This window comes from Haliotis asinina, chromosome 7, assembly GCF_037392515.1.
Source record: "Haliotis asinina isolate JCU_RB_2024 chromosome 7, JCU_Hal_asi_v2, whole genome shotgun sequence".
NCBI classification, from domain to species: Eukaryota; Metazoa; Mollusca; class Gastropoda; order Lepetellida; family Haliotidae; genus Haliotis; species Haliotis asinina.
In genome coordinates, this window is record NC_090286.1 from 48255844 (window position 1) to 48274220 (window position 18377).

Below are 18377 nucleotides of genomic sequence, written 5' to 3' on the forward strand. Positions count from 1 at the left end.
GGGTTAGGCCACACCCAGCATTAACAATTTTTTTCTGATAAGCCTAACGAAAAATATTCTCATAATAACCAGATATGTGTCATGTAAATAATCGTTTCTTCAAACTGTCGAACTTCAAACTTTCTTAACAAAACTTCACTCCTCCCTAAACATTCTCAAACTCCAGAAATCACCGAAGAAACATTTCCTGGATAATGGCGGGTTTCAGGGCTGTCATTCAAAACTGAAAATCAGAATGTGGTAATCGTTACAAAAGTTGTGAAAAAGTGTTTGCCCTTTAGGTCTTACATTTGGCAAGTCCTCTGATAAGGAATATTACAAGTATGCAAGATTAGTGTAATAGAATTCTCATTAGCGCTAGAGCACAAAGTGCCTACGATCAGACTGTTGTTACAACTAGAGCTTGCCTTTTTTCACAATGGAGTTCACTGTTAAAAGAATACTAATGTCAGTTGTTAAGATAAACATGGAGTCATTAGCGCCATTAGTGTCAACATTAATTGCTTGAATTCCCAACACAATCAGGAACAAAGAAGAAAGGTCCTCCACAATCAGGATTCTGGAACCCTCTTGAACTCTTCCCACACCACAATGATAAAGACATGTTTTCAGTTAAATCTGAACCTAAATACACAGGTCAGTCAGTTGATATGCATAAACATTTTCATAATTTTTCAATTCTGGGTTGAAAAATGAATTTCTGAGAGCGAGTTAGTGAGTATGTTTTAACGTTGCTTTTAGCAATATTCCACCAATATCACAGAGGGGGGACACCACAAATGGGCTTCACACATTATACCCATGTGGGGAATCAAACTCGGGTTTTCGGCATAAGGATGCTTTAGCCACTAGGCCACTCCACAGCAAGTTCCTACCCAATTGTCGGCTTTAATTTAAATTGAATTAACAAAAGAATATTCTTCCGGCGAAAGTGTACTTAATATATATATATAAGGTCAGAATGGGTGTGTTTAAAGTAAAATAGGCAACATCTTCAGAAAGTACATTTACTTCAGTCGTCAATACTCCACGCAGCTAGCCATTATCAACTTCTACTCTCGCTGGGTTGCCCAGGCATTTGAGATAAATAAACCACGATGAGATAATGTTGAAGCCAACAGTCTGTGAGGCAAACCCTCTCCGCAGACCTCCGACTCGGAACTCTTCAGTGTGGTATAAGTACAAACACACCATTAGCTTACATTCACTTCAATCAATATATCCACCTTTATTTCCATATTTCGGAGAACCATTCCATCCATCAGATGTGTATTTTTCACACATGTCATGGCTTCTGTTTCAAAATATTATTAAGTTGTGAGGAAAGTATTGTGAATAAATGTGTTTTCCTGTACAAATTACTGCATAAACACGAAGTAGTGAGATCCCTGACAAGTTCAAGTGACTGGTCCAAAACATAGAATTGTTTTGGAAAACATATCGACCCCAAACATGACCTGGGTTGACAAGCCAAGACATGGTGGGACAGATAAAGCAACCTGAAGGTTGGGAAACAATACATGTCACAGTCATGGTGATTGTGAAAACCATTCTGTTTTCTGTAAATCCAGTGGATTCAATTTATAACTGAGAAAAGAAAACACAGCAGTCTTAGAGCCTGTTCATTGTCATTCAGTCAGTTCACAGCTTTGTCTGGTGAAAATTCAAACTTGTGGCCATCTTTGTAATTGTCTGTGTGATTTAGCTTGTTTAAAACTGCAGAAAGAAATACTCCAACTATGTAACAAGCATATGTTCCTAATCAAACCTAACTAGAGCATCCACTCACTGATGCCATGTGCAACGAGCCATCAAACAAGCAGGTATAAAATTTTGGAGTCCTGTGTTGGGATTCAAACTATGGACCATCTGATCCGAAGTCACGTGATCAGAGAGGTGACGTCATCTATGTAAGTGAGTGAGTGAGTGAGTGAGAGAGTTTACTCTTACACCACACCCAGTAATATTCCAGCTACATGGGGGCAGTCTGTAAATAATCAAGTCTGCACAAGACAATCCAGTGATCAACAGCATGAACATCGATCTACGCAATTGGGATATTAGTCGCATCTCACACCAAGCATGGGTTACTGAAGATTAATTCTAACCCAGACCTTCATGGCTGTATCTATGTTATCCCGCTACACAATCATATGTTAAACCCGCTGACTGACATCATGAGCACCAAGGTATCCATGACACAGGGATACAATGACAACCACCCAGGCCACCCAGTTCAGGTGCCTCTGTCAACAACTACAGGTTACTGGGGACTTCTATTACAATCTGTCAGCCCTACAACTCTATCAAATAGTCACAGCTCTGCCTGACACAACACTTCATATTTCAAGTGCTAACATTAAATTGATATTCTTATGTTTACAAGTCTGGTGGCCTACAAATAAACATGTTCATGCCAGTGATTAATAGCATAAGCAACAATGAATGCTGCCAGGTCACGATGACCCAACATCTACATCGTCTTTGTTGATTAATGCTTCATTCAGTAATTTTCAAACTCCATAAAGGCATTTGTACATAATCAAGTCTAAACCAGGCAAATTGATCTGATCTGATATAAATTTCTTTATCTCATCCTAATGTGATAGTTATTGATTACACTAAGCAGAATACCACAATGCCATTATTAATACACCAAATAATGTGAAATTATAATTAAGAGCACATGGATAAATATTCCACTATAATAAGCAAACAGCTATGGTACAAGAAAGCAAAATGAAAACATTCAGCAAAACCAATATTGGAAATACCATGAACACATATTGGTTGAGCTAGCATGGCATGACAGAAGTTTTCCTTAGTCTAACAAGGCTGATGCTTCAACTGATTCTAATTCCATGAGCCATCATCAAAGGAAATTCAAGAAACATTCATCTAAAAAAAACGATAATGATTTTTCTTTCATTCATAGCCTCCAAACCACATCAAACACAACTGCCCAACAGAACCATGTATTTTGCAAAAACTCAACACATCTTCAATCTGTATGAAACCCTCCATATTTCATTCATAGTACATTTGGCCCACCATCAAAACCCCTGGCCAGGCCATTCACTAAGTGTGGGATGAGACAAGGAGAGCCTCTAAATCATATCTCCATAGCTCTTAATGTCTCCAGATATTGATATTTGGACATTTACAGTCATGGGTGCTTGATACATGCATAATTATAGGATTGCTCCCAGTGACCTCTCTCTCAGGTCAGCAATATCAGACATAACGCACGTACATGTTTTTATCGCTTAATTCTATCGGAAGCATTTAATGAGGCCAAAGAAACAGGTCACAGTGACCCGTAATGCAAGGATGAGACACTGTAAATTAATAATTACTAGGCCAATCCCAAAGCTTTGTGTCAAAATGATTATCATTGTAAATTCTTGAAAAACGTCTATCAAATTGTAAGGTGACAAGTTAATTGCTTAGAGTTTTCTTCTGAGCATGCTGAGGAAGCCCATGTGCCAACACTGAATTAGGATAATGACCTGCTGTGTTTCAAACAAGAGATTAGCGGTCTCAAACAGCATACAAAAACTATAAGGTAAATTTCTCAACATCAAACTAAGAGAAAAATATTTCTTTTTGTCACAGGGCCAAATTACTAATTCTTGTTACAATGGTTCTCAAGAACATCAAAACACAACTCTGTGAACCTTTAAAGTCTTTTCATGTGTACTACTATCAGAAAAACTGTCTTTCATTATGAAAGAGTGAGTTTAGCCTTACATTGCTTTTAGCAATATTCCACCAATGTCACAACAGGGGACACCGGAAATGGGCTTTACACATTGTTCCAATGTTGGGAGTCAAACAGTGTGACAAGCGAACGTTTACACCACTAAGCTACCCCACTGCCCCGTTTGCTATTTTGGTTCTGCACAGATTTAAAAAAAAAATCAATTACCCCTGTAAAATGTTTCATTACTGAACTCGTTTGATGAATGTACAAAGAAAAGTTGCTATCTATAATACTCCTTGTTGGACTACATCCACCTGCTGACACAGACTCTATGGCAAACTGGACATGAACCTGGTCAGAGCAACTTGCCTCAGCATAGCTTCCTTTTAAAATCAAACTACCATTCTCATTGACTGTTTGTCTCATTGATTGCTGATACCATGGTATTTTGCTTCCAGTATGGTATACTGGAATGTTTGCTTTTTGTACCATCATTTTATAAACCTTTTCAAACCTTTTTGTCAAACGTCTAGAAATCAAAACATGTTATCAAAATCTATGTGTTTCTTTGCTTGACAAACACTAATTTTCTGGAAATCTGTTCTCATATACCGAACCAAAACGGACTGGGCTTATCGAACGGCTTGTACCGCAATATGTACTGCATCATGGTAACAGCGTACCTTTTCACCACTATGTGTAAGGAATTAAAACAATACCCAACTAATACTATAACATACTGACAGCAAAAAAAGATGGAACATACAGCCCCAGTACACATATTTCTTTCCAGATGTATATTTTCGACAAATTCCACACACTGAACAATCCAACTGCTGATGGACAACTAAATAAGATTAAAAGCACATGGCCCCAAAATATCTATCAGTGATTAGGGAAAATGCGTTTTGTTCCATTCTAGTCACATGTGTTGAGAACTGTTAAACACCCCTAACTGTTGAATATTGTGTGATCCTGAATGAAGCTGTTGAGGATGCATCTGTAGCTGACAGCTTCAAACTCTACAATCACCTCTGGAGGGCTCAAGATCTCACATTGAGGGACTTCCTGAACTCTCCTGACAAATGTTCTCAAGTGGAGCTGTCATGAACTAGCTTGTAAAAGAAAGTATGAATCAAACAGACTGTCAGTCAACCTAACCTTGAACAAATGCTTCTAATGGTTCCTTCAGAGGTGTATACCTCTGACTTGCACACATACTCTGGTTTGGGTAGTACTGCTAGGCAGAATATCATCACATTACTACAACTTCAGTGTTATGGAAATAAAACTTTCCAAGGATTTCTTTAAGAACCAAAATATAATGTTGCTATAATATATGTTAATATTTACTTTAAAATTAAAATAGGAATAAGAATAGGTAAAAGAGAAAAAAATATCGTTTGTGTTATGACGACACAACAGAACTATGATTGGAAGCACAACTTTTCACAGATTTCATTAAGAGCCAAATGTGATGTTGATAATATATGTTAATATCTACTTTAAAACTCAGAATGGGTACAAAATAATAGGTAAAGTACATAAAAGAATTGTCTTTGCTGTGACAATACAACAACTATGAATGGAAATGTAACTTTTCGTGGATTTCAATAAGAACTATAATATAATGGTGTTATAATATATGTAAGCATTTACCTTAAAAATAAGAATAGGTAAACATTTAAAAGAAGTATAATTTCTAAATGCCATGAAGCAAACCTAGCTCACCACATCTTTGTGTTCACTCCAATAGCTCTGCACATTTGTACCACATAATAAGTGTAAAAGCTTTCATAAATGTCAAGCGATGACTGCGATCAATTGACAATATAAATATTCATAAATTCTGAACAAATGGAACAAGTATTGTGTAACATTTATGCAGGAGCCTTTTTTGCTACATAAGCTTGAGAAGAAGATTTTTATGGATATCAAATTCTTTATATGAGAACACAACATTTCGGAGTTAATGCTTACTCCTTCATCAGCATTAACTCCAAAAGGTTCTCATATAAAAAAGTTGATATCCATAAAAATCTTAATTCTTATGTATTTCACTTCTAAATGCCCTTCAAAGACTTGATACATAAGCTTGATTTCAAAATGGCACCTTCATAACAAAAAGCTACATTAAATTAAATTTCTTTTGCAACTTCTTCACTAAAATCTCTTCTTTCAGTCTTGAAATCAAATATAGAGCAAAAAAAAAAATTAATTTTTTTCAAACGCATATGATGATCTTAAATAATTTTCAAAACCAGTCATAACTTCAAAGGCACAAAGAACAACCCCAAGCTAATCTGATTTATTAGAAGTGTCTTACAATCTCTGCATGAAAGTCACAGAACTTAGTGAAGATGCAGCATGTCACTTCATCGCCAAGCTACCAAGAGTTACCTCCCCTAACACACACCTCATTTCATTTCAACACAAGAACTGACTTCCTTCAGGTTAGGATGCAAGGATGGGTTCATAAACATATTATCAGAACTTTAATCAAACAAATAATATAATCCTTGCATCACCAATAAATAGAACATCCATATGGGCAAATATTAGGTGATATAGAAACAATAAAGAATAATTAACATTCAAAACAACAAATGTAAAGTTTCTCACCTCAAAATCACGGCCTTGTAAAAGTTGTAGCGAGGATTCCAGCAATCACAGGCTTGACCAGCTTTCTTGTCTTGCAGCAAAATCTCTTCTTTCAGACTCCACGTTCACACATACAAAGTTGACATGGTATGTTCAGAGTGAACCAGGACAAAAACTACAAGATGTGTTTATGTACATGTGCACGTGTCATGGCGCTGTGAAATAATTTCTTAAAAGCCGCTAATTATCATTTCAACAAAAGTTTTTATTCCCCTGGAAGTGAGACAAACAAGACTTGGCCAACGAGATGACTCTGCGTACAGCTGTTAGACATGTTACGAGTGACATCATATAAAAAAAGACCATCTGTTTTTCGCCTCTTTGAGTACATGGTAAATGTTTTACAAATATTCTTTTTTCACTTTCCTGAGAACCAATTAAAGACCCAGCTAAATGTGAAGTGTTAACATTTGACAATTATCCATCTTTGTCTTTTCTGGAATATGTTTCATCAGTTGTCTTGTCCTGATTCCCATTTGCTTAAAATGACTGCATGCCCAGCACATGGAGAATCAACATTAGTATCATTATACATCCTGAATATTAAGCAGTCTTGCTAAACGTGATTAACACAGTATCTACCATCTCATATGAAAAACTAATTCAGTGCTGAAATATTGCAGATATTAATACTAAACAACATGCATAAATTATGAAGGCTTCAAAAAAAAAAACAGTTTGAAAAAAAAGAAAACAGCATTAAAAAGATGGTATAACATGGCAGGTGAAATTGTCACTGAAATGAAGACCTCTTATTTTGAGTTTGAAACAAGTTCCTGTTGTTTGTTGTCAGTGTTATTTCAAAGATTGAGTCAGATCAAGTTGGGTATGTTTTAGAGCAAGTGATGTGTTTACTTCTTTTGCACATGTAAATACTTTCTACAAATGATACAAATGTTTTTCTATGACAATGTCTACAAGAAAACTGATATCCGTAACCTAACTGCAACAAATATTTTCATATTACTTGTTCTTTAAGTGACTTCTCTAGCATGCAACTCGGAGCAACTTTTAGAAGTATCTGCAAGTAATCTTTACTAATCCTGAAAATTTACATGACAGTACATATTTTCTTACACACAGTGCACACTGTTTTACAGTAAATACAGGCATAGAAGGGGTGCTGTATCACAAGACATTAAATTTCATAAACATTAGGTCAAAGTTGTTCATTAACACTTGAATTATTTAACTTGAAAGTAAAGTTTTAAATAGATCAATAGGTATCCACACTCAATCACATTAACCACTAGTTTGGATAGGGTGGAAAGCACAAGTTTGCTTCTACAGACTAAAAATATTAACACACATAGTTTGATATGGCTTGTGCATATTCAAGAAATGTGGAAATGTTTATGAATCGTCATGAAAGTTATACCATCCATATAAGACATTAACATATGGTAAAAATCATTCTGGCACAGAGACATATACACAGCAAAAGTTCTATGTGGAGGTGCCCCTCTTCAGAATGTTTGTAAAAAATAGTTAACAGGAAAACAGTATTATGTTTAGATTTTGTCATCCCTTGAAGATTACTGATGCCCACATACTGTATTTAGCTGGGTCTCTGGTTTATTTTCAGGAAAGTGGAAAGTTAATTTAGACCTATTATAAAGTAAACAACAAATTATTCAACTTCCAATGTGAAGAAGATGGATGAGTATATGTTAAAACAAATGTAAGTTGTACTCACCAACTGTCACAGATATGGCAGCAAACGGTAGTTCACTTTGGTTGGCACAAAATCTCAGAATCCATTCCCTGCAGATGAAAAGAATTGCATCAAAACAAATCACTCCAAATGTAGATACATTCTTGTATAATCATCTTCCAAATCACTGTAATCAACATTCTCCATGCTTCAATAATAACACTCACACAATGAGTGAAACAACATGCATACAAGGATATTACAATATAAAAGGATATAACCCACTTCCCGCATGTGAGGAAATATTAAACGTGGTTTTTCATTGCATACAGCAATATTCCAACTATATTACTCCCATTTTGATGAGGACCAAAGAAATTCATAACTTTACTTAAACATTGATATATAACTTGAAATTGTATCCATTTAATACTGTATAAATAGAGGATACTAAACAACCTTCCGTGTAATACCATTTTTATTAAACAAGTGAATGATTTGGTATCAAACAAGCGAAAGATACTATATCTTCCAGAAGTTTAATGAAATGGTATTTCACAGAAGCGAGTTTAGTATTCTGTTTATTACTTCCAACACAAATTGATAGAAACTGCAGCTACAGTGTGAGGACTCAGTTTTCCTCGAGTCAAACAAGGTCCAGTGCCACTGCGACAGTGGCATTAGCATTGTGACGTCATAACTCTGGACCCTTTTGATGTCATATATCTAGCAGTATTATACTAGTGTAATACTGCTGTAAAAATATTACACTGCAGTATCTTCCACAGGTGTGTAATAAATACTAATATGGTAACCCCTGTTTAGGCAAACAGCCCCTTTTTTTAAACCTTATGCAACTGACATAAGAGAAAACATAAAAATGGTTTCCATGGCACCAATCAACAATTTTGCAAATTATGGAATAAGTCACTGACAAATAAACAACACCTGTCAACAGCAGGTATGGGATCCCAAAGACGCAGTGACATACTGAAAATTTGGATCCATGCTTACAATAGGCTTAGATATTTCAACTTGACCCCAAATCATAGTATTCTGTTGAATCCTTGCCTTGATCCTCAACAAAGAGTGAATAGCATATATGAGGAGAGAATGGGCTTCACAAAGTGTATCAGTGTAGGGAATGTAACAGTGTCTTCAACATGAGGAGTCAATGCTATTGTTAGAGGGGGGGGGGGAAACATAGCCCAACCACTCCCTTTTGAGACTAAGTCTGAATTGTTTCCATGGAAACCCGGAAAAGCAGAAATGCCAAAACTTTGTCAATAGCAAAAGGCACCACTTTGTCATCTGCCTCACATATCTGCCACATTTTGCTGAACATTTTTGAGCTGCCTTCCAGAAACAAAACCCATCCCTCCATTTTGAGATTAAGTCAGAATCGTTTCTATGGAAACTGGGAAAATGATAAATCACAAAAACCCGCAAACAGCAAAATGCAGCACTTTGGGGTCTGCCACACATATCTACCAAGTTTTACTGACAGATATTAAGAAGCGTTAGCCAGGGTAATAAGAAGTACAAACTTCATCAAGTCCCTTCCACATGAGAAACCAATGCCTTAAAGGACAAGGTCAGGGTACCTATCAGTCTTGGTGTATTGATGTAAGTTCCCCAAACACAAAACTTTGATAAAATAGACGACTAGGTGCAGACAAAACATCTTTATCAAAGAAAATATACAACTGAAAGACTGATTGCACTGAAAAATTACATGTGTTATCAACGTAACACTAAACACTGCAAACAGGAGGCAAAAACATGACCGATATCCTGACCTATCACATCACCATCAAATACCTACTAGAGGCTAGTTTTTGCCAGGGCATTGTGCTCAGGAGTAAGATCATCCAACTCCCCTCACCAGCAGTCTAGGGACACCACTATATGAGAAGATACACCCAGTCCACTTGTCTCACTACTACATTCAATCTTCCAAAATAACTATGACACGAAACACAGGTGTAACAGTAAGTGTTTTAGTTTTATACTGCTTTTAGCAATATTCCTGGTAATATCATATCAGTGGACACCAGAAATGGGCTTCACACATAGTACCCATGAGGGGAATGGAACTTGGCATGACAAGCAAACTCTTTAACCACACAGCTACCCAATCGCCCACAACTTTAAGAATGTCCAGGGTCATGTTTTCACTATCTAGTGGAATCAAACCAGTGTCTACACCATTGGAGTAAGCACTCTCCGCTAGGCCAGTCTTCCAACATTCACTATGCACTAACACAGCCTTTCTGCACTCTACAAATGGTCGGTAAATGAAATCTCCCAGTCTCCAACACTTCCATCAACACTGGTTATCACCATCAGCGTTTGGAATGTGCAGAATTAGAACAATATGCACAGCAGAAAATGTTTACATCTTAACAAACAAAGTAAGAACGCCTTTTCATCAGTGTTCATCAAGTTGCACATCACAGCTTCAGAAATGTGAAAACAAATATTGTGCATAAGAACTTTTTACAACAAACCCTTTTAAAACACTTGAGACTAAACAACGAAACAATGATTTACCATCAACTAATGGCCAATTTACACATTAAACTCAGTATACATATTCTGTGCAATTTTTCTTTACCTCAAAGCCACTCTAATGACACTCCTTGGATGCAAGTCTACTCTGCATAAAGTGATCCCTTTAGGTAAAAAAATATCGCATCATTCTCAAGTCAAATATTCAAATCTATGGAAAAAGTAAAAAATGTGTTACAAGCTGAAACTTGACACCTCCTCCCAGAATGCATTCACATAAAACTGTCAACACTTTTTCAATACACTGTTTTCCAACTCTCATTCTCAAGTGTTTATGCTTCCAACAAAAACAACACATATGGTGGCAATTTCACAACATCAAGCTCTTACAAGGGCATTAATATGGTGGACTAATGTTCCACCATTTTAATAAACAATATGGCCACTTCAGGAATGAGCTGTTCCTTTCTGAAAAACTTCATTCAGGGTTCTGTCAATTCTAACACTGTGAGCATGTATGAATGCACCACTGTTAACATTATTCTAAACATATTCATTTAAAGTGACTGTACTCCTCTCATAAAAGAATTTCATATGCATGTTTTTGGTCATACGGATGTTACTATGCATTTAAATTCAATTCAAATTTAGTATTACATGTATGAAAAGCAGATGTTAACAGATGCACTTTCATCGATCATGTATCTATTTAAATTTGCATAATCAACAAAATAATATTCATAATCACATTTATCCTATCTATCTAGAACAGATGAAAGACTGTGATCTACCAGTAACTGGAATCCACCAAGGTGTTCAATTTACCACTAACTGGAGTCCAATAATGTTTTCAGTTCTACCACAGACTGGAGTCCAATAATGTTTTCAGTTCCACCACAGACTGGAGTCCAATAATGTTTTCAGTTCTACCACTCACTGGATTCCACCATTGTTTTTTAAGTTCTACCACAGACTGGAGCCAATAATGTTTTCAGTTCTACCACTCACTGGATTCCACCAATGTTTTCAGTTCTACCACAGACTGGAGTCCACCAATGTTTTCAGATCTACTTTAGACTGGAGTCCACCAATGTTTTCAGTTCTACCACTAACTGGAGTCCACCAATGTTTTCAGTTCTACTACTGACTAGAGTCCACCAATGTTTTCAGTTCTACCATAGACAGGAGTCCAAAGTTTTCAGTTCTACCACTGACTGGAGTCCACCAATGTTCTCAGCTCTACCACTGACTAGAGTCCACCAATGTTTTCAGTTCTACCATAGACAAGAGTCCAAAGTTTTCAGTTCTACCACTGACTGGAGTCCATCAATATCAGGTATACCAGTACGACTACCTAAAAGTCTTACCATTTAAAAGGTACATCTACACTGATCACAATTACAAGATACCCCACCAGTAATCATTAAAGAACAGAAAACTTACCCTTAACATGACTGAAATTGACTAATGTTGATTAATTGCATTTCTGAGTTTGATAATTACATGATCTTATTGATCTGATCATAAATCAAAAATGGCAACAAGTAATTAACATTTTAAAAAGGCCTAATTAGATGAGGCAGCTGCTGTAAAATGTTCAGAAACTTACTGACGGATACGACTAAAACTTCACCACATATCTGATTACCCCAATTACTGCTCAGTAAGATCCAGGGGAGTTCTACCTATGAATAAATGTGCCCTTCAAACCTACAACCTCTGAAAATCCTACACGCAAGGAATCAGTAATATGGAATCAATCAAATAGAAAAAGGATAGATATTATGTTTCTTGCAGAAAGTGAATGTGCTTTTATACTGCTTTTAGCAATATTCCAGCAACATCACAATGAGGTACACCAGATATTTTTCCCTCGTGTGAAATCAAACCCAGATCTTCAGCAAGCAAATACTTCAAAGCCACTTGACTACCATAACCCACAACCCCTCTTTCCTTACAGCGTATCTAATATGAGCATTTGTGAAATTACACTTTTCAAAGGTAAATGGAAAAATATGATCCTGCTTTTCACCAAATCATTTTGCACAAACAGCACAAACAGCACAAACAGTTTAGAGTATCACCTGTACATGTGGATATTTGGCCATTCAACCAGGTAAAAGGTGGACCTGACTGACATAATACTGAAACATCATCAACAACCAACACCTACTCACTTCATACAGCATTACAAAGACATAATGCTATACATGTTAGCAAGCTGATCTTAGCATGGGTCAAAACACCAGGACAATGTATCTACTGATATTATTAGTGCTATTTCTTTAGAGGTAAATAGGCTACATTACAATTCAGTAATATAAACACATAAAAAAAAATTGAAAAGTGTTACTTGACATAATTTGTTTTTTGTATCCAATTTTCTGTCCTTATACCAAAACGGTCTTCTTGTTTTCAGATTTGGGCAAAATCAATAAACCAACCACGATAACAAGCACCTCTTCTCCATTCACACTTGCCTGGCACTGAAATTCATGTATCACCCCCACGTGATGAATGATGTTCAGACATGGGAACATGATAACATGATAAATCCAGAAAGAAACCATTCTCGTGCATACGGTATGAAGCATTTAGAAAAATGAGAAAAACACACACAAAAATTTGCTTGGTTTTTTATCTTGCCTCTCTGAACATGTTAACATACATCATAGATAAATTGCACTGTGGGGATTCCTTGAACTACTCTTGCTATTGCCTATTCTGCGGTTAAGTGTAAAAGTCTCTTGTATATTCCCATAAAACATCATCTTTATCGGCCTCAGTAACATTTGTTTGGGAAATGGCCTTTCTAAAACAAATCCTTCACAATGTTATCAAGAAAATACCTATTAAACCCACTGTTTGGTGCTTGCAATAGTTGCATAGTGCTTCCAGCCGTTAGCGGGAACCAGCTGAAGAGTTAATATTTGTCTACTTTACAAAAGGAAAATTCAACACAAGGTGACACTTGTGATAAAACTACACATATTTGCAATAAAGAGACATTAAGCACTTGGGGTATATTAACATACATATTTACATTACCTCATACATAAATGTCGTTTTCTCATTGGCTAAGAGCTCTTCTATTATTTTCAATGTGCCCCACTGCCAATGGCATCTCATTCAGTACTTCATGGTAGTACTTCTTTATGTCGAATAACACTGAATCACACATGATGCACAGAAATTACTGATGTTTTCCAAATGCAAATCAATAAAAGGGACACAACTCTAAAATTGCTTTTCTGGTCACATCTGTAAGACCTAGCAATTGTTATGAAATGATTTGCCTCACATTCCTATGCAAATATTTTGACAAAATGTTCAAATGTGGTTCCCTGTGAATATTCAGTAGTGGAATTCCACTACGTCGACTTTACATAAGCAAGAAACACAGCAAGATGCAACTTTCGGATTGTTAGATTTACACAGGCTGACTGAAGTGTATGATCCATTGCCAATGCTTCAAACAAATCAAAATACTGAGGTGTTCAGTAAGATAAATATGTTATTCACTGGGCCCTTGGGGATTATGGGTTGATGTACCCTCAATCTTTGATCAGGGAACTTAAACAAACATCGAGGGTACATCCACCCATGCCTCCCTCATGACCAGTGAACAATTTATACATATGTATGTGTAACACAAAGTGGGAATAAAAGATTTTTAAAATTAACATAAACTTTAAAGAAACAGGAAAAAAAACAAGATTTTGAATAAATGCTTTCTGCCTTTCAATTTTTTCAACACAAATTCAACAAGCTGACTAAACTGCAAAGCTAAAACAGCTGATTGTAGGTAGGCTCAGAGATCTTGATTTTCATTTTACATGCTCTCAAAAGGTGTGAAAACTTCTGAACGAAAATCATGAATGGAATGAGTGATGAAAGTAGTACCAGTAATGCCAAAGTTCACATATTAGCCATTCAAATCACTGGAAGGTGTTATGACACATATGTCATAACAGTTTGTTATGAAACCCCTGTACGAATTACCATGGGGGTAATAATATGTTTTACATCGCTTTTAGAAATATTCCAGCAATATCACGGCAGGGGACACCAGAAATGGACTTCACTCACTGTACCATGTGAGGAATGGAACCCTGGTCTTATGCAAACACTTTAACAACTAGGCTACTCCACCGCCCCCCCCTAACATTATTCCAGTTAAGTCATGGAATGTCATATCAATGTGAAAGGAAAGCGTGACGTAACTCAGGTCCCAGATATTTACCACATCAAACTGAAACTTTTGTTTGGTGCCAATAAACCTAGACACCGTATCAGGGGAAAAATGGGATTCAAATCAATGATCATCAGTTTCTGGCATGCCCAAGGGATGCAACTCTGACCTGTGAACAGCAGCAACTGAATTTAAATTCTCAACAACCTTTAGACTGCAGTGTCAAAGTAACCAACTGCAACTCTCAACAACAGCTGCCTGGATTCTATTAATCCCCATGATTATTTAGCCATATAACTGCAATATTACTCAGCATGGTATTACTCAACAAACAAAACCTATGGCATACAGTAGTATAGGGAATGATAGTCCGAAAACACTTTTCAAAAACCCCTCTAAAAAGCCTCATTTAGTAAATGAGGCTTTGGTGGGACCCTTAGCTCTTGATATTATTGCCCCTACTACAAAGCCACGCCATCACGTTTACCGTGACTTGGCAGGCGGTAACACTGTGCCGTACGGTACGATCAATAATTCTTCTCTTACAAACCCCCTACCCGGCCCACCCCTCAAGTAGTACAAGTTAGGTTCGTCGGCTTTCATATCCACTTTATCTATGTTGTAAGTTTTGACCGACCATATAGGATCGGTGGCTCGCTTACGGCTATCGCCCCTATGTTATGTTTATATCAATGAAACAGTTTAATGTGAACCGCCTACGATCTCTTTGGTGTTCATAATAAAGGCTTGCTGGGCTTTTTGTATTCCCTGTGCTATGTACTTTTTTTTCTCATCATCGCTGATAGCAGACTTACGAGACTTGGATCGAATATCTTGTTTCATTCCGTTATATTTTTTGAGTTCAGATAGGATTGAACGAAACTCCTCTTCTGAGATCTTACTGTCAGAGAGTGCCGTGGAAATTCGCTCACTCACTGTGTTCAGCTTTGCTTCGGCCAGAACCCTGATCTCGTCGTGTTTCAATGCCTTACGATTAAGTCTGCGTGATACTAACTTAAGCGCCAACCCTACCAACCCTGTCACCCCAGCCGTTATTTCAATACCTAGCACTATAGGTGCAGCCACGATGGTGGTTAACAACCCAACGCCTGCCGCCCCTAGTCCCATGCTGGTTGCCATAAGGGTAGTGTCAGCCCCGTCCACGATATTGAAAGCTCTATTATACTTTTTACATAGTGCTTTCCGCGTGTCACGGTCTTGTTCTAGTTGGCGTTTCACATCACATAACTGCCTCAAGCGGAACCCATCTACGGTTTCTAGCGTCTTCGCTACTTCCTCTACGACTGGGTACAGACCCATCCTATAATATATATTATGAAAGATATTTTAATTGGGTTTCAGTTAATAGTCTATAAATGAATTTGAAGTCTATAAGATCTATCCTATCAGTCAGGGTAATAGGTGAGAGGCCAATAAAATTTCCTGTTGTAATAAAAACCCCACTGAGGTTTATTAAGCGGTTTATAGGACCCGTGGTATCCTGTTGTATAACAATACGACAATATTGACCATGGTGTTCTTTATACCAGTGTATTGACACCCCGGGTAAAATTTGGTGTCCTCGTGAGGTGTTTTCATCGTCTGAATACAATAAGACTTCTATGATGAGTGTGAAAGGGGTTGATATGCTAGGAAGATATCTGCTATAACCACTATTACTAAATGTTAATTTATTTTTTCCAACAGACTTTAACTTATGTTTTTCGATACCAACAGTTATCATGTATGATTTACTCTCTGGAATGAAATCCCCGGGCCAGATACCGTTGTTCCTAATCTTAGAGATCAATACATCTTCGCTTAATGTGATATAAGGTGAGGCGAGTGTTAAGTTGATCAGCCATTTAGGCTCTTTAAAATCTGATAACGACACCCGTCTGTACACGTTGTCTTTGAAGTGCAGGATGTATAATTCATCTTCCTCACCAGGCTGATCGAATCCCTCCGTATCTCCCAGGTCGTTAAGCGTAGTGTTGGGATGATGACTGGTCATTATTATACTATTACGATATAATTTCCAACTGGTTTTCTGATAATAATTCAGGGGTTAACTTAATACCCATGAAGTGTATGTTGTCAGGCAGGAAGATATTGATTAGTGATATCTTGTTTTCTACGATCACGTTGACCCCCTGCAGACTGGTCTTGGAGTCGACACCCACCCGCACGTAAACGTTGCAAACTTGAAACTGGTGTCGTTTCACCCACCCGAGTTTGATCCCCTTCACGATCTCAACATCATTCCCCGATGGTTCCCCTAGGTAGACTTTGATGAACAGTGTTGAGTTTGCCGGTAGACTCTCTAGTATCTTAACCACGCCTTCGAATTCAGACACCAACTGCAATTTCACGTTTTGCATGGCTGGTTTACTCGATAGCATGTGGGCTGCTATAGTGTTGACTGGGCTGACGACTATGCTACGTCTCTGAGTTGGGATGTAAGCCACGAGTAGGGTTCCATTGTTCACGACTTTGTTTAGGTGGTTGTCTTTGTTATCCGTGAACACGTAAGGGGAGACGAGTCTAATATTGAGAAACCATTTGTTATCGGGTAACAACACCCACTTGTCATCTTCGGTGAAGACGAGCATATATGGTTTGTTTTTGACGACGGTAGTGCTCTCAACATCGCCTAAGTCGAACAGTTTACCTCCGAATGATGGGTATATTCTCCAGTTGTCATCACCGGTGTTGACGAGGGCGTACTTAGTGTTGGCTGTTGCTCCTGTGGTATCTATCATATCACTTAGGGCTCCACCGGAGGGGATTTCAACGCGTTTGTAAATGTTGTTTTTCAGTTGCAAGGCGTACGATTTACCATCTACTCCGGGAGCGTCGAAACCGCGTGTGTCTCCGAGGTCGGAGATCCCGATATTGACGCATTTTTTCACTCCGGGCCCTTGTGCGCTGGTCATGTTACGTGAAGCGTTAAGCTGAGGTATCCTATATTTACAGGATTATGATTTATATCTAACACCAATATTGTCAGCTCAGGTATGTTGCCCTGGGTTAATCTCTTATACTGCCGTGGTGAAAATGACTCGGTTCTACCGTCGTTGAATTTCTCAGTTTTAACCGGCACTGCTCTCAATATAGTGGAAGGGTGACCTCCTTGAATGTTATACGTTGTGCTCACCTGACCGAGATGAATGTATAGCTCTCGGTACGGTACTAGTTCGGGTAACTTCGTGCCTGTGACGGTTGTTGTTGGTTTTATCTCGTCAGGAGACATACCGAGTATCCTCGCTAATGGTCGGCCTAGCCTCAATGAGGTTCTTCCGTTGTTGATTAACACCACTGTGCCGTTTGAGTCGTTCATCTTGAGTTCGGCTCCCAGGGGTTTGAAGACCTCGTCGTTTAGAGAGCACACGCTGTAGTAGCCGTCAGTTATCTGGCTGCGAGTTCCACTGACGAACAGCTTATTGTTGCTGATATTAATGTTAGTCCATTGTGGTAGGTAGGTGATATCGCAGAGTGCGACTTCGAGTTGACCTGACGTGTTATCGATCGCGTGCGTCAGCTGAACGGCCTCACCGCTCGTTATTCCTGGAAGTGTTATGTACATATTATAATATATGAATTATAAATTATAATATGGATTTAGCACACTTGAAAATCGTGGTGAATGCAGATGG

General features: G+C 37.7%; 1 protein-coding gene across 1 annotated transcript in view; it reads right to left on the reverse strand.

The window, feature by feature from the left end:
• LOC137292222 (heparan sulfate glucosamine 3-O-sulfotransferase 1-like) overlaps positions 1 to 18377 on the reverse strand; it is a 242995-nt gene that overhangs the window by 182251 nt on the left and 42367 nt on the right. The window contains exon 2 of the mRNA XM_067823801.1: positions 8061 to 8128. The gene's annotated coding sequence lies outside the window, so the exon portion shown is untranslated. The remainder of the gene's footprint in view (positions 1 to 8060; positions 8129 to 18377) is intronic.